This window comes from Zootoca vivipara, chromosome 1 (assembly GCF_965207765.1).
Source record: "Zootoca vivipara chromosome 1, rZooViv2.hap1.1, whole genome shotgun sequence".
Lineage (NCBI taxonomy): Eukaryota > Metazoa > Chordata > Lepidosauria > Squamata > Lacertidae > Zootoca > Zootoca vivipara.
In genome coordinates, this window is record NC_142582.1 from 64,538,769 (window position 1) to 64,557,167 (window position 18,399).

Here is an 18,399-nt window from a genome sequence, read left to right on the forward strand (position 1 = left end):
ACCGGCACTTCATTAAGATCTTGGTATATAGTTATTACAGGATGCATGGTAATTAAATGCTGCAATGCCATACTTTCCCCTATACTCTCAGTACCTGACTACGCATGCCTATTTTTACCACAGGGTCATACCATCCGACATCCTGCTGGGACACAGGCTTGCATCTCCTTCCCCAAGCCTGGGAAGCATTTGCCCAGCTCAGGGAAGGAGGTGAGATGCTCTGACGGGGTTCAGAAAGCCTTCCCACCACCTTCCCAAAGCCCATCTGACTTTGGGAAGGAGCCAACAAGGTTACAGTACCCCTTCAGAGCCTTATACCTCCTTCCCCGAGCCCAGGAAGCATTTTCCCAGCTTAGGGAAGGAGGTGTGATGCTCTGACGGAGTCCAAGATCTCTCCCGCCTCCTTCGCCCCCCCGCCCCCAAATGGCAATACAGTCATACCTCATGTTACGTTTGCTTCATGTTACGTTTTTTCTGGTTGCATCCCACAGTGACCCAGAAGTACCAAAAAGTGTTACTTCCAGGTTTCGCTGCTCGTGCATGCGCAATAGTGCTAAATTGCGGCATGCACCTGCACAGATATGGCACTTCAGGTTGCGGGCTTTCACGTTGCGAACAGGCCTCCGGAATGGATCCCGTTCGCAAACAGAGGTAACACTGTACTGCATACTGTTGTGTACAGCCAGAAAAACCCACTGGCCCTCAGGTTGAAAAGTGGTTCTCCATCCTTATTTTGCACGTTTAGTTAACATGTTGAGAAATTACAGAAACTTATGGCATATTTGTATATGTTTTTTTTAACTCATGGGGACTGTATATGTGGGAGCAGGGAGGCAGCCAGGGCAAAATGGCTTTAGGTTTCAGAGCAGTATCAGGTTGCTTAAAAACATGCAAAAAAAATATGGTACATACCCTCCCCAAGATAGTTATTTGCCAGCCAGCTGCAAAAACTCCCAACCACTAGCTATCAAACTATTCTGCCCAGCTCCCAATCAAACAGGTGAGGTGTGTCTGGTCTCTATTAGCCACCCGCCAAGAATGCTCATTTAAGCAATCTTTAGTGGCTGATGTTTTTTTTATTAGTGTATTTAAATTATATGTATACAATATATTCTTAGATAAATGAACCTAAAAGATGGATAGCTCAGTTGGTTAGAACACGGTGCTGACAATGTCAAGGTTGCAAGCTCAATCCCCGTAAGGGACAGCTGCATATTCCTGCATTGCAGGGAGTTGGACTAGAGGGTCCCTTCCAACTCTGAGATAACGCTTCCACGTGAGGTAACAGATCAGCCAACTGCTGATCTGTCTCATGATTTCAGCATCTCCAACAGGGATGGGGTATCATGGCCCTTCCAGATGTTGTTGGCTACCCAATTCCCACCATCCCTGGCCATTGACAATGCTCTCTGGGGCTTCTGGGAGTTATAGTTCAGCAGTAGCTTGAAGTCCCAGGTTCCCCTACCTTTATATCCTGCTTATCTGATGAAGTTGCTTCCAATGTTTCAGTAATATAATACTAGGGAAAGGGCTGAAGCTCAGTGGTAGAGCATCTGTTTTGCATACAGGAAGCCCCCGGTTCGTTCCCTGTCACCTCCAGGTATAGCCAGGAATGATTCTCTGCCTGGAACCCTGGAGAGTTGCTGCCAGTGAATGCTAACAATACTGGACTAAATGGACCAAAGGTTTGACTCAATACAAAGAAGCTTCGTATGTTTCCCCTGATAAAAAAGTGGAAAAGTATTTTAAAACATTTCCACATTGCGTAGTGTCTCAGAGTCAGATTGACAGGTGAAAGACCACAAAAGAGTCTTTCAAAACTAATATAATTTTGAAGTTGTGAAAGCTTTTGTGCATGAAGCCTTTGCAACTGCAATTCTGAGGTTTACCAGGCTCCTGGAAACGAATGCATTTTTTTTACTTGCAGTTCCATCTTTCAAAATTATCAGTTGTGAACAATTCAGTGGGAGTTGTACAGGATTTCGATCCAAGCTTAGTGCTTTTGTATTCATGTCTATTTTCAGGGCAGTGTTACTGGTATCCATGCCCATGTTCTGGAAAGAAAATAAGGGCTTTGCAACAAAGTGCCTTTTGTTTTCTCGAGAACTAAAACAGCTGCATACAGACCAAACAATAAAAATAAACTCCTGCCGAACTACCTTCTAACACACGGGGGTTCTGGAGAGAGGAAACCAGGGATATTTAGAGGTATAAAGTGACTCATTGTGCTAGCAAAAGAATGTTATAAGGCAAGCCTGTGGCTTGGAGTTGCATCTGTTACCTTTCTAGTCAGTACTGACGGGCATTTAGGAAGGGAAGCAGGGGGCGGGGGCTCAAATTGAATAATGCCTAATACTGACTGCATTGTACTAGACTAACTTGCAGCCCAGTCCACAAGATACGTAGACCAAAGAACTTGGATTCAGTCCCAAAGGCATTCACTAATGAATTTTAACCTATGGAGACTGAAAGCAGCATTTCTTTACTTTTTGGTCATTTGCATTGCGTTCAACATTGAAAAAGCACATCTAAATGTTTTCTATTAACTTATGTTGGCATGCATAACAAAAAGCAATTTATCTTTTTTTAAAAAAAGTTATACATATACATATACATATACATATACATATACATATATATATATATATAGAGAGAGAGAGAGTCTTGTCTCATGTTTGCCTTTCTGACAGTTTATAGATGCCAGCAATGGATAAGGTTGCTATGTGAAACGGAAAACAATGAAATATGTACCGTATTTCTCTTGGTATTCACTGTCTGAAAAGCACATCTGTGTAAAGTGTTTATCTTAAATGGGTGGAAAGGACATCCCCCCCCCCAAATAAATGAATCAAAATGTCCCTTAAGTTAAGAGGAATATATATAAAAAATGGCCATTTAGTGATTATTTTCTTTGCTTACACTTTTCTTACTCTTGTGTCTTTTAGGTCAGTTTCATGAATTCAAAAGAAACCTACCAGTGATTTCTGGGTGCCTGGGCTGGTTTTCTTGTGTATTTGTAAGTACTGATATGTTTTATGATTACTTTGTACCTTACAGGAAGCCCCCCCCCCATTTTTATGTGCTTTATTTGTAAAAAAGAAATAGAAATGAGGTGTTGATGTCCATATTTTGATTAAACAGCTGTGTTTTTCAGCACAAAATGGCTGCTATGGACAGCAACAGAAAGGGGTACATGGTGTATTTATAGATATATATTAAAAGGTTACATGTTGATTTTCCGTTGATATTCCACCTGTAGTGTACAACACACATATGTGGTTGAAATAAATAGCCTAAAACTTGGGGTGCAATCATATTTGCTCCATGCATGGAACATGCTGTGGAGACCTTTCCTCCCTGCCCCCCACTGCCCCCCATGGCATCTTCATGCCTAACCACTGCTGCTTTCTTCACACGCTACATTGCAACCAGTCTATTAACTTCAAATTGGGCCCTTCTGTGACTCGTACTGAAGCACTCAGCTACTGACTCCCCTTCAGGATTTGCATGCTGTGCTGCTAGGGTTGCCAGACTCAATAGAGGACAGGACTTCTGTGCCTTTAATTGCCCTGCTCTCTTTTGAGTCTGGAAACCTTAAAGAGAAACCAGCAAACCCTTTGTTTAATTTCCAAGCAAAGGGTCTGCTGGTTTCTCTTTAAGATTTCCAGACTCAAAAGAGAGCAGCACAATTAAAGGCACAGAAGTCCTGTCCTCTATTGAGTCTGGCAACCCTAATGTGCTGCTCCATCTTTTGCTGAGGGTAGCCTATATCACAGTTATACTGATGCCTCATTGAGAGGTAAGGACTCATTGCCTGCCTCAGCTGCCTAGCAGCAATGTAATAATTTGATGAGAAAAATAGTCTAGGTGCTCAAGCTAAATAAGAGAGTTAGGATTTGTTGGAGGTACTTTTAAATTGGTATGCCTGCATTCTGCATGAAGCAGAGATGGGGGAATGTTTGGCCTTCCAGATGTTGTTGGATTACAACTCCCATTGTCCTGGTTTATTGTCCACGGTGACTGATAAGGGTTGAAGTTCAACAAGGTCTGAAGGGCCACAGGTTACTCACAGCCGGATGACACCCTTCTCATGAATGTTCTTTACTTACCCTGTTCACAACATGGAATAATTAAGACTGCAATCGTCTGAACATTTCCTTGAGAGTAAGCCCTATTGAATCCACACTGCGCAGTGTATTTAGAATGTAGAATTCAAATAAAAATCCCATTTTGAAACATGGATCTACATACAGTAGTGAATATTTCCATTCTCTCTGTTTTGTAATGGGGGTGTGGCGGGGCGGGGCAGGGAATGAGCAAAACATTGACATGGACACTAGAATTTTCAAAGGGTGTTTCCAGATGGGGAAAAAGGTTGTCCAGATACTGCAATTGGGTTGTTGGCAACATTTCTTCTAAATTTATTGGAATCCCCCCCCCAAAAGAGTAAATCCAGATTAAATTAGGGGTGGAATATGGGGTGGCATTTTGATTCCAACAACCTTGTGTGGATGCTGAAAAAAATGACATGCAGGGGGGCACCCACCTGTCTGGAAGCACCCGAAGCATGAATGCACAGGATCATATATTAATAACCTGTGGTATAAAACATTGAATTTGTTCTCAGTTGAAAGAATCGTGAGTGTGTGTGTGTGTGTTTAATCATATTTGCTTAACCTGGAATGAAAAACAAACAAACAAAAACTAGTCCTGAATACTGACCCCTCAAAAAAGGCAAGCTGACTGAGAAAGAAATGTTGACCTATGAAATATCAACCCTGCATTTTTCTACATGTGGGTTTCATTCTGGTTTTGGTCAAATGAGAAGACATATGTGATCAAGCAAACAGCTTTCAGGTTACAGCGAGCAGGCTGTGTGGTTCATATATCGAATAATGAAGCATTATATGAAACAAGACTGATATTTAGTCTGTGCAAAGTTAACAGCAAAAGTCTAATTGACTTAGGATTTTATCCAAGTGAATTTCTTTAAAACAGCTGAGACCAGAATTTGATGTGTGTCTACTTGGAAGTAAGTCCCCCATATTCAGTTAGGCTTCACTCCAAGTATGCTTTAGGATGGCGGCCTAAGACACATTGATAGGGTCATGAAACAAATCTTACATTGCAGCTGATAATCCTTGCTCTGTCGTTGAAAGGGTTTATGGTACTGTTTAGGAATTATTTATCAGAAAAAGTCTGCAATGGAATCTGGGCTAATTCACACATGCTTTGCATTACTTGATCTGTCATTCCTTGATTGCTCAAACATTCTGTTGTGAATCCACTTAACTGGAAAGCATTGTCTTAAGTAATATGAGGCAGTATGGAAGTTCTAGTATTTAAGCTGTGCTTTGTCGTTCATGCTTACATGTCATCATGAGATCCTGCAGTTGTTAGTTAAGGGATGAATATTGTACTTGTGAACCAACCTCCACGCAATATATTATATGTTGCCCTATTCAGGCATTCATCATCCTCAAGGTTAAATCAACACAAGAGAGAGGAAAGCAGGAATGAGTGGACTAGTTTTGTGCTCATCCCATTGTTGTAATCTTCCACAACTTGTAGATGTTGATTTTCTAGGGACCCCTTCATGTTTTCATGGGTGTATTCTGTAACATGAAATTCATGGAAGAATAGTGCATTTATAATGAATCACACACACACCATTCCAATGTATTCATTGTTCTGTTTCCCAATGTTATCACATTATTGCCATCTTGAGGGACACTCTTGCACTATAGTACAACAAAGAAGCAAAAAAGTGGCAAGATTTCAGCAGGAAGTTATGGGACGTTCACTGATTGGAAGTGAAGCAGTACGGTGGTACCTCAGTTTATGAACACAATTGGTTCCGGAAGTCTGTTGAAGCGTTCATAAACTGAAGCGAACTTTCCCATTGAAAGTAATGGAAAGTGGATTAATCTGTTCCAGACGGTCCGCGGAGTACTCAACCTGAAGCGTACTTAACCCGAAGCATGGGTGTAATTGGTTCCGGAGGTCTGTTCCTAAATTGAAGCCTTCATAAACTGAAGCGATCTTTCCCACTGAAAGTAATGGAAAGTGAATTAATCTGTTCCAGGGTCTGCGGATGGGTCTGTGGCATTCGTAAACTGAAAATTCGTAAACCGAGGTGTTCATAAACCGAGGTTCCACTGTATGACCATTGCAAAATAAGATGAACTCTTGAATGGGGCTTGTATCACACAAATAAGTAACAAGAAACTGTTCCTCCCAGAGAGTTTACAGAGCCAGTGTGATGCAGTTGTTAGAGTTGTTAAGACTAGGATCAAAGTTACCCAGTTTCAAATCCCCACTCAACCACAAAGATCACAAGGTAAGAAATAGTGACTGCTGCTTCTAACTTGCAATTTGTGCTGCAAATTGTCTGGTCTTTCGCTTCATAGTGTGTGTTTCTTATCTCTGCTTGTTTTTGTTGAATTGTTTTGTATCCTATTTTTAGAGGCATGTTGTTGGGCAAATACAAACTTTTATCCAAAAGGTACATTTATTGAATGAAAGAGAACTACTGGAAGACTAGTAAATCAAGAGTGAGATAAATTGGTGGTGTTTTTTTTTGTATTTTGCAATTACACCATGTTTTATAATATTTTTGCAATTATATAGTATATACGTTTTTTAAAAGTCTAAAAATGAAAGAGGATGTTTGGTCACAGAAATTTCAAATGAGCAGTGAGGTGGCAAAGTTTGCTGAAAATACTAAATTGCTCAGGTTTGTTAACAATATATTTTAAAGAGCTCCAAAAGGACCAAAATGAGTGAATGGGCAGGCCACTCCACTCCCCAATCTTGTGGTCTGGGCCTGTTGGCTGCATTCAGCCCCATGCCTCAAGGATGGCCCTGTTCGGAAAGGAAAGGGCACTCTCCCTAAGTGACTGATTCATATACCCTTGTGAGTGAGGGAGTCTGTTGTTGTTGTTGTTGTTTTTAAATATTAGTCTTATTATTATTTTACCTCTGCTGTGGTATAACTTTATACTTTGGCATGATTTTAGAGGAATTCCTGTTAAGGCAAATAACTGGTACAGAACTGACATCTTAAAATCTTTGGTTAGTGCAAATCAAGATTTCATAAAGCTAGATCAGGAATAGATCAGCAAACTTTTTCAGCAGGGGGCCGGTCCGCTGTCCCTCAGACCTTGTGGGTGGCTGGACTATATTTTTAGGGGGGGAATGAACGAATTCCTATGCCCCACAAATAACCCAGAGGTGCATTTTAAATAAAGGACACATTCTACTCAAGTAAAAACATGCTGATTCTCGGACCGTCTGCGAGCTGGATTGGGCCAGATCCAGCCCCCGGGCCTTAGTTTGCCTACCCATGCATTTGATGGTGTTTAATGAATTTAATAATTATATACTACTTTCTGTAGGGTAGCCCTTGAATGGAATCTTATTGAGTGAAATTTACTGAACAGGTCAAGATGGTAGATTGTCTAATTCTTCCCCTTTCCCTCTTTGGAGTGTGCATGTAAGTATGTGTGCATGTGCACATACCCCTCCCAATATTTCAAGAGTGGATTGATTCATCTCCAGATATAAAAACAAAATCACTTAGCGCAAGCCATTCATTCATCATAGAAGATGGTGCAGTAAAAGGTTAACTGCTCAGTGGATGGATGAGATCTACTATAAATAACTGTGCTGTTTAGAGGCCTGGCGATATAAGTTTACGGCAGGTAAAAGAGAGCTTTTACCCACTTAGCACAATGTTTGATAAAGATAGTACTATAAAAACATCTGTATGTCTGATTGGAAAGAAAATGCAGCTCTTAATGAAACATGTAAAGTACGTGCATAGTGAAAATAGTTGAAAAGGGTGGTTTTTTAAAATTTAAAAAAGAACTTAAATTTAAATCCATGTTACAACAGTACCTGACTATTTCAAACAGGCTGCTGACTTCCCTCTTTAAAAATTTAAAACCATGAAGGCAAATTCCAGAACTGTTGTTGTGCTTGGCTAATGTTCTACTCATAGGCTACATTAAATTTCACATATGCCAATGGGATTTAAGTAGCCTTTGCCCAGAGTTGCTGCTTTAGGCCATAATCCTGCATGCATAGAACAGTTTATGAGCTGCTTCTCATAGAGGTCCAGTGGAACCCTCTTGTCTTTCACTACTCTCCTTCTGTTTTTTGTTCGATCCGACTCTGCCCGGCACTTTGCAACATGACATGACCGCAACCCCTAGCCGTTCCCATGCTTAACATTAGCATGCCAAGCATCCTGCTGTTTCTCAGGTCCCTCTATTTCTGCTTCTGCTTTGACTACTCCAGGGGGACTATAAGGGCCTCAACTCCAAGGGAACAACCTGTCAAAGGACTCAGTGTACCTGGCATAGATATGGTATGTCAGGTGGAAGAAGAAACAGTAGTAATAAGTCTTACAAAAAGAGAGTTGTGGCCCTTCTATTGTAGGTAAAGAGGACAGGAAAGTCAAGGTGGAGAGAGTTATTTTTAGTATGAACATCAGTGGGGAGCAACATACTTGATCAGCTGCAACTGCTCTCTTACTCTGTTTTAATAAGTTGTGTTACTAAGTTGCTATTATTTAAGCTTTGGTACTCCATGTTTTACCCCATTGCTCCCTGTTGCTCTTCTGAAATGGGCAGGTTGGCTCAGGATACAGAAGGAAAGCATGCAGAAGACAAAGTAGGAATATAACACAATGACTGGGGAGAGAGCCTTCTCCATGGTGGTTTCCCACCTGTGGTTTTTCTGGTGCCTACATTGTTAACTTTTTGGTGGTGAGCAGAGTAAGGTAAAGGTAAAGGTACCCCTGACTGTTAGGTTCAGTCGTGGACGACTCTGGGGTTGCGGTGCTCATCTCGCTCTATAGGCCGAGGGAGCCAGCGTTTGTCCACAGACAGCTTCTGGGTCATGTGGCCAGCATGACTAAGCCACTTCTGGCAAACCAGAGCAGCGCACGGAAACACCATTTACCTTCCTGTCGGAGTGGTACCTATTTATCTACTTGCACTTTGATGTGCTTTCAAACTGCTAGGTGGGTAGGAGCTGGGACTGAGCAACTGGAGCTCACCCCGTTGCGGGGATTCGAACCGCCGACCTTCTGATCAGCAAGCCCTAGGCTCAGTGGTTTAGACCACAGCACCACACGTGTCCTTGGTGATCAGAGTAGGCCACTTTAAACCCTAGTTTTATTCTGCTTTGACCAACTGTTTAAATTTTGTTGGTTATACTAGAATATTTATATTGTATTTGTATTGTAGATTACCGCATTCTTAAGTTTATTTTTTTATTGTGTGAAAGCCACTCTGGCATACTTTATTTGAAAGGTGCAGTAAAAACACCTAACCGTACAGACTCCCCATGTATACACAGTAGAAGATTATGCAGAAATCTGCCTGTTCAGATGTATGCAAGCTTTGTTTCTGGAGTTTAAAAGAAGAGCAATTTATCAGTTTCTTTACTTTCATTACCAGGTTTTGATCAGCTTCATGTGGACATGAATCTTAATAGTTTTGTTTTCTTTATCTGTTAGTTAGAGAAACTTTCTCTATTTCTTTGTTATGCTGTACGTAGTTCCTACAGTAATACTACATCAACTGTTTGCCGCTGAACTTGCTTCCTCCCCTTATTCAGCTTCTATTTTTTGGTCATCCCCACTTCCACCCCAATCTGTTGGCATTTAATTTTTTTTGGGGGGGGGGAAGCTTGAAAAACAAACAAGGATACTGCAATTCAGAGAAGTATATGTCCAAACTGTGGAATATGGCAGGTTTGAACTAATTTGATTTGGGTCATTTGGGTTGGCTAGGGAATTTGTGCAAATCTGAAAACGGTTCCAAATATTTTGGAATGACAAGCGATCTGCAATGAGTGGCTATCCCTTTCTTCCTACATTACGAATTTCTTAAAATAAATAAATTGCTTTTGGTAATTCAAGTACATCCAATGTAGGTGTAGACATTTGAATTATAAATGGTTTATTGGTAAAATATCAGACTGCAAATCTTTATCTTATATTTAGGTAGGCTAAATAAAAAATTAGGGAAAATGAAATAATGTGATGGTTCTTTTACACAATAGGGTAAAATATCAGACTGTAAATCTTTATCTTATATTTGGTAGGGTAAATAAAAAATTAGGGGAAATGAAATAAAGTGATGGTTCTTTTAAACAATAGGGTTTTAGTTCTTTTTGCTTGTCTTTGTAATTTTGTTATAATTAGTTATTCTTTTAGTGATGAAGTGTTGCATTGGCTGTACACACACATGTTTTCTCTAATTTTATTTTTAACAAAAAGAACAAAAATTGTAGTTTCTTTTTAATTTTTAATACTTTTTCAGCTTAAAACAAGATAGGGGAGAATATAATAAATACATATATACAGCCATTACATCATTACATAATGCAAATAAGATGTAACAAACATGTTACAAGAATAAACTAAGGAAACAAAAAAAAAATAGTTTATTTATGTAGCCCACTGGGATATACAGATGCTCATAGTGTTTCTCTTTTAATTTTTTTTTAGACTTGCCACTGCAAAGTTAGCCTGAAATAAATTTCAAATCCCATATTACTTAAAAATGGATGGTGCTTTGGGTGGCTATGTAAAGATACAAGTGCACATAATTTACCTTTAGGGAATCAACTTTACTTTATTCAGAATGGCCATATCCCGTAATTTTACAACATATTCTATGATCATCTGATTGGTTTCCCAATACTTTATGTAAACAGTTCTAACTGCCACACTCATATATTATCTACTATCTAAAATACATATGTAACTTGGATACCTTAAGGATGTCTTCTATCATATCAACCTGCATGGGAATTCAGATCTTCCACAGAGGCCTTTCTCGAGAGTTGCAAAACTGAGGGAGGTGCCAAAAAGGGAGAGGGCTTTTTCATAAGTGCGTCCCAGATTTTGGAATTCCCTCTCCAGGGAAATTCGTCTGGCACCTACAGTGTTCTTTTTTAGGTGCCAGGTTAAAAGTAAGTGTGTGTGTGTAATCAGCCAATTTAATTGAATTTTTTTTTTTAAGATCTAAGGGGAAAGCAGTGTATTTTAAACACTGGAGCTGAGTTAATCCAGTCCTCTGAATTTGGAATTTGTGTTTTACAGGATCTAGTTATTGTTTCTCATTAAGAATTATGCTTATTGCTGCTACAATTTATTTCCAAAATCTCATCACTTGTTTACCGCGCTAGCAATGGTGATAAAAATCTCCTTGCTGTTATCTTTCCAGCTATTTTCAGAACAATCCTGCTGCATCTTTCATGCTTTTACTAGAGTAATATACTTCTGTATCATCAAAAGTGGCTTCTTAACTTTCTCGAGTCTCTTAAACTGAGTAATCCTATTTTATACAGTTTGTCTTCCCGCCTGCCTTTGCCTTATGTTCAGTATTCACTATTGGATAGGGCACTTTCTAAGTTTTAATTGCAAAATTTTGTGTCCTCTGTACCTAACAGTATGGATGTACTTGGCTACCATTGAAGAAGTTAAACCCAGTCCCCCCCTCTATATTCTAGAGTGAGATTGTTCCAAAAAGAAGCCATTTATAGTATCAGTAAGCTGCTTCTCCAAACCATGTACAGATGTGTCATTCAGCCAGTTAATATCGGGGTTGTTGAAATCATCCATTATTATTTTTTTCTCTGGCAGATTTTGCCACTTCATTAATATCTTTCAACATACTGAGTTGCTTGGCTGCTTCTTCTTTTACATGGCTTATATCATATCATGCCATCACAGCACATTCTGCAGTTTCAAGTTAATTGCTCAATTAACAGCGGTATTCATAAAGTGCTAGGAAAATTCCACAACTAATGATTTGGACAATTTCAAAATAGGTTGGTATTTCATAGTTTTAAATGTCAGGCGTGCCAGTATATGCAGGCACAGGATCATTTAAGCTTTGAACTCTTATGTAGGTATAGAGACTAGAATTTGTGAGGGCAACGTTCAGCACCACTCCTTCCTTGTATCGGGCAGTTCTGCGGCCACCTTTTTAACCTCCTGGATTCCTGGGGAACAACATTAAAAATATAAATGGACTCCTCAGTTGCTTATGATTGTGTCTTACCAGAATGAAAGAATAAGCTACATAAATAGGCTTTTGTAATCTACCATCTTGGTCTTGGTGAGCTTTGTGATGGTTTCTTGTCAGTGCTTTTGACTGGATGATTGAATGTATGAGAACCATTTTTTATAAGTCTATTGCATCATCTCTCTCTCTCTCTCTCTTTTGCATTTACCACATTTCCTGGATATTGGAGGTAGTGGATACCATTATTCAGCCACAACATACCATTTTACTGGAGGAAAAAGACCCCCCCCGGGGGATACAACAATTGTACCTGTAGATTCTTTGCTGAATCTGAAAACATTTTCATAAGTACCACAAAGGAATAGGGCAGAGGGCATAGACACACAGCTCTAAAAAAAAGGTAAATACCTGTAATGTTAATGCTTCCATACAAATTATCACTGAAAGACATTTAATACTGGTGATAATCTGAAGTAAGCAAAAATAAAACAACAGTCCAGAAACATTCTGTGGTCTAGCCAAACATAAGCACATTTAGTAAAAGGTAAAGGTAGGCCCCAATGAACACAGTGAGCCATACTTTGGTTAAACAAGCACAGGATTGGGATTGGTAATACCCAGTGTTTGTAATTTGAAGTATCTGCTTGAGTCCAGGTAACTGGAATTACACCTGTGCTTAAGGATTACATCTCTAAACAATGCTTTGCTTGGAAGGTGTTAATCACCAGGCTCAGGAAAGTAATAATAATATGTGTAAAATGCTAGTTGATGCAGTGATATTCAGGTCATCATCTCAGGACTGTTCTTGTAATCTCATAGATACCTCAAGGACAACACAATTTACATGCTCTAACAAAAAGGGAAAAGAGAGAAAAAGAATTATATTATCCCTTTTGGGCATGCAACACACTACCATTAACATTTTTTCATCGGTATTCTTTTTAGAGTTTTCCAAACTGAACACTACAATGCTAACAGCTTATTTTTATAAAGAGGTTATTACAGTACTTTCACATCTTTATAGTACTGTAGTAAAGCTGAATTTACTACTGTAGTGAAGGTAGAGTGAGGCTAAAGCCAGAGTCAACATAAAAATGATTCAACACCCTTTGCAGAGAGGGCGGGGGAAAGACCTTCTTGACTTCAGATCTGATACTGTACATAGCTAGAGGGCAGTTGTTTAAGCGTTGCCAATAAAATGTGCACACCACTGACAACAGCTGCTTTCTTAGTTCAGCATTGAATACTGAAAAGTGAGGGATGCCTTTTCTTCTCTGTAAATACTTGATTAACATCAAATGTTTAATAAGAGTCACATGCACAAATGGAAAAGAGAAACCATCCTCAAGATTAAGTGTCTGAGACTGACTGGGAACAAATCCAAATACCTGATTTTGTACTGTTGTGCCTACAAATTACTCTTTTAAGTATTGTGGTGTAAAACCTTTAAGGTGCTCCTTTTAATTTGAGCGTGCTGACGAGGGAATATAGATTTGTTTACGTGTATAGAATTAAAGTAAACTTGTGCACTGGGAATTGGCAAATCATGTTGAGACCAATCCAGTGCGGAAATAGATCTTATTATACTGCATGGGGATGATGCCTGATCCTCTGTAATATGTGAGGGCAGCACATGACACAAGCAAGGACTTGTCACAATACATATGTCAGAATCCCCCCCCCCTTCCTAGAGTAGGAGAGAAAAAGTAGAGAAAAAAACTGGGCACTGTGCTGAATTATTTGGCTTGGGTGGAAGCTGTGTTCACCTCTGTTTGCGCATGCTTCTTCTGCATGTTCTATTGCAGCCTTCCGTTATCACATGTCTCATTATCCTTTACCATTGGCCATGTTGGCTGGTGCTGGTGGCAGTTGGAGCCCACCACATCCGGGAACTCAAGCCTGGGGAAGGCTGTTCTAGCATATTCCATACCAAGTAACTTGCATCATATACTTGCATTCAGAGAGTAAGGGAGCATGGTCCCACTCTATTCTGCCTTGGTCAGACCACACCGCTGTCCAGTTCAATGCAGCACAATTTAAGAAGGATATTGACAAGCTGGAACGTGTGCAGAGGAGGGCAACCAAGATGATCAAGGGTCTGGAAACCAAGCCTTATAAGAAGTGCTTGAAGGAGCTGGGTATGTTTACCCTGGAAAAGAGGAGACTGAGAGGAGATATGATACATGGACTGTTACATGGAGGATGGCGCAAGCTTGTTTTCTCCTGCTCTGGAGGCTAGGACCTTGAACCAATCGATTCAAGTTACAAGAAAGGAGATTCCAACTAAACACCAGGAAGCACTTCCTGACAGTAAAGCTGTTCAACAATGGAACCAACTCCCACAAGAGGTGGTAGACTCTCTTTCCTTGGAGGTTTATAAGCATGGGTTGGAGGTCCACATGTACAGTATGACCTAGTTGAGATTCCTGCATTGTAGGGGGTTGGACTAGATGACCGTTGGTCATCTTCTAACTCTAAAATTCTAACTCTAAAATTCTGATTCTCAGCCCCTAAAAGGACTCTTCCTTTTCAGGGATCCAGGCAGTCTGGGATAGGATCCTTGTACTGCTGTTTAGGGTTCATGCTGGGAAGATTTCAAGAGGGGAAAAAGAAAAAGAACACCCTTCTTTCCTTTACTTCCAAAACCTTCCGTTGCTGCACAATATAAAGCATTCAAAGGCTTGGGCTTGAGACTGACTGCCCACCCCAAATCTGAGTGATTTATTGCAATATATGCAAAATGTTCTTGAGAAAGGGAAAATGTACCCCTTTTCTTTCCTCCCTCCTGAAAAGCTCCCTACCATTGGGGGGGGGTGTTTAATGCAGTGCAAACCCACTTGTTATACCTGATTCCCTTACTATAAACCTCAATGGGCTCAAGCAAGCCAATTCCCTGTGCCTACCCCCACTTGAATGGACATGTCCAATATTCTGGAAGTCCTGGAAATGGAAGGTCTTTGTCACCCTGGTTTTTTTTTTTAAAAAGTTGTATTTTAATATAAATACTTCTCCTGAGCACAGAAAAACTAGTACCATATTTTTGAAAGGCACTATTGCACTTCCAAACTGATAGGTAAGGACTATCCAAGTTAGGTATTAAAATAAAATTAACTACTACTACTACTACGGTACTACTACTACTATTATTGGTTCAGAAGCCTTCTGAAACTTTTTATTATTGTTGTCTAGGAAGACAATAAGATTTTTGAGACAGTTTTATTTTTTTAAATATAAGATTTCCATTCAGGTTGAAACTGAATAAATAAATCTGCCAATTTCCCAAGGGTGAGACCACTGCTTTCCCATGCCTCTTTTTAGCTACAATGACAATGACACTTTTGATAGACAAGGTTACCTATTCTGACACAACAGACCTTTGCTGCTTAGCTGGCTTTTGTTACTGAGGCTTAGTCTTATGAAATTTATTAAAATTTAAATGGTATTATGAGTGCTATCATTGTACAAATGAGTGCTTACGGTAATTGTCTTTTTTTCTTCTAAGAGTGCCAACAATGACTTCGTAGATTAAAATCACCTTTGTGAGAATATCAGCATTTCTCCAGTAACTACTGAAAACAACAACAAGGAAAGTGTTTGTTCAATTTCTGCTAGCAGCAACCTATTGCCTGTGCCGTTTGTGGAGTGCCTCTCCATCATCTTCAGAGGGGGGAAAAGAGTGCCCTGTAGGCTAAAGAAGAATAAAGTCTTGAGTGTCTGAGAGATAGAGACTCTAGACAAGTGAACATTTTCTCAGGAAACTCCAGTCTGCCATTATATTAACAAGGAAGTGTTTAAAAAGGTTTTAGGGACATATTAGATGGAAGAGACAAATAGCTATTCTGTTCTTGAGCAAGCTCTAGTGAAAGTGCTGAATGATGAATTAGAGCAGTTGTGATGAATCTGCAGACAAGAAACTTTCAACTTTCTCCTCTCCCCCCCCCCCCCGTGCCTTTGCTCCTATGACTTTTCAGGTCCAGTGGACAAGCTCAAGCAGTTTCCTCCCCTTTGAAAGGATTTAGCCTAGGAATTGGCCTTCTGCCACATTTAATCTCTCTCTCATTCTTGGGAGGCAAGAGCTTTGCTGGCAGGATGAGTAGCAAGCAAGGAGAATATATCAAGACTAGGAGAGATGGTACAGTACAAGGAGGGGCAGCCACGCACATAAATTCAACAAGATACACGCAAAATAACATATGCCAAGTTCCAAAGATATGTGAAATCACTTTTGTGAGCCAAGGGTGGAGGGAGGGGCATGGTTTTCCTCAAATAGTTGCCCACCCCCGTCATGCAACATGCAATTGGGTAGCATTTATGTAATTACATAAACGGGTGTGGTGTTTGTGGCAGCTTTTTTAATTATTTCTTAGCAGGATGGGATGGCTACCCCATAGGCTTGTGTGTGCTAGTGACCCTTCAGTTTGATGTTTATCAGATAAACAATCATGTTTATTACACTCAAGTTTCCTTTATATTCTCTTGATACAGTTAAGGCTGAATAATGAGACCGGGTGATTGACTGACCTGGAAGAAGTGGTGACAGAATCCATCAAATAAAAATGAAAGTAAATTAACTAAAATAACTAATATTCTATCTAGTGAGAAATGCTTAGTGGCCTGGGCTACCAGAAATATCTGTTGCTGGCAGCTTGCTTATAATACTTAAATCGAGAGATACCAGTTATTCTAGGTGCATCTTTACATTAGTTTACTTATCCCTCCTGTGCTTAACACAGCTTTTGCCAACCTGATTTCCTCCAGATGTTTTGGACTATAACTCTCATTGCTGTCTGTGGTTGATGGGAGTTGTAGTTAAACATCTGGAGGGCATCAGATTGGTGAAGGCTGACTTAAACTTCCAACAATTGTCTGAAAAGAAAATCAAAAACCTAGTAGCAATTTCCCATGGATGAGAACAGCAGGGTGCCATATACATCATCTACCAGTTATGATGCCTCACATACAAAATCCACCAGTTTCATGCATTTCCACAGATGAATTAAGTAGAATAATGAAAGTTATTCACAGCATATGGTTCATCTTTTTATTCCAGTTTGCATTTAGCCTATGGTTAGGCTAGAAAGACAATAGTCTGGCAGCTGGCTCCTGTTTTTATATTGGGGGTTTTTTTTCAGGCCAAGGTAAACCTATGCTTATGATGTAACCTCTACCATCTAAACAAAGACTCATGTTTATGCAGATTGCCAGATTGCGACTGAGGTATCCTGAAGCCCAGTCACATCAAGAGTGGAATCTGGACAGCCCCGTGTGTCCCTGGCACATGCACATGCCCTCAGTCCTGTGTTAACAGGAACACCCTGTGCTTGTTCATTTGACAGGATCATATTCTTGTTTAATGCTGAATATGTACATCTTGCTGGCATTGTGGGTGATGTACACCACAATGATCTTATTTTCAGTTGTTGATTCTGAGTTGCTGTCTGCTGGTTGTTCTTTATTTATTTGAATTAGAAAGATTTGGAAACTGGATGAGAGAAAGGTCAGATAAGTGATTTTAGTACTTATAATAACGCAACTTCCTAATGTGTATATAATCTGAAGTGTAGCCTTCTTTCGTTGTAAATGTTGCACAAATGAGTTTCTTGTTTAACCAGCTATGCTGTTGGATCGATGATCAATATAGTAAACAAGCAAAATGTCTTTCATTGTGGCAGTGGGATCTTTGTGGTAGCTAGCCTTGTGTCCTATGGACTTTTAAGAGCAAATTTTGCTGTCACTGCAACAATGTCCTACAACATACCACGTGATTTTTTCCAAATACAAAACCAACCACATTAAAATGGACTGTTTTATTCAACTAACTAGCTGGCCCTGCCATGCGTTGCTGTGGGTTATCCCTGTGGCTGCCCCCACCCTGTGACGATCCATGATGCGTTGCTGTGCCTGACTTAGGTTCCTTGTTTCCAAGGAAAGGGGGAGGATGTGTATGTTCCCCTCTGGACTATATGTCGCCCCCCCCGTTGTGTCTCATCCCTGTGATTCCTTCCATCCTGTCGTGACCCATGAGGTATCCCGCCCCCTCCTGTCCCCTCCCCCTCCCCCTGGACTATGTGGTTTTTTCCTCCCCACCCCCATTGTTGTGTCTCATCCCTGTGATTACTCCCATCCTGTCGTGACCCATGAGGTATCCCGCCCCCCTCCTGTCCCCTCCCCCTCCCCCTGGACTATGTGGTTTTTTCCTCCCCACCCCCATTGTTGTGTCTCATCCCTGTGATTACTCCCATCCTGTCGCGACCCATGAGGTATCTCGACCCCCCCTCCCATCCCCCCTGGACTATGTGTTTTTTCCACCCCACCCCCAATGTTGTGTCTCATCCCTGTGATTCCTCCCATC

At 40.4% G+C, this 18,399-nt stretch overlaps 1 protein-coding gene across 26 annotated transcripts in view; it reads left to right on the forward strand.

The window, feature by feature from the left end:
- SOX6 (SRY-box transcription factor 6) overlaps nucleotides 1–18,399 on the forward strand; it is a 399,510-nt gene that overhangs the window by 53,640 nt on the left and 327,471 nt on the right. For 23 of the 26 annotated variants that reach the window (XM_088653558.1, XM_035119983.3, XM_088653582.1 and 20 more), the window contains exon 2: nucleotides 2,946–3,016. The exons of the other annotated variants lie outside the window; for them this stretch is intronic. The gene's annotated coding sequence lies outside the window, so the exon portion shown is untranslated. The remainder of the gene's footprint in view (nucleotides 1–2,945; nucleotides 3,017–18,399) is intronic. 26 annotated transcript variants of the gene reach the window in all.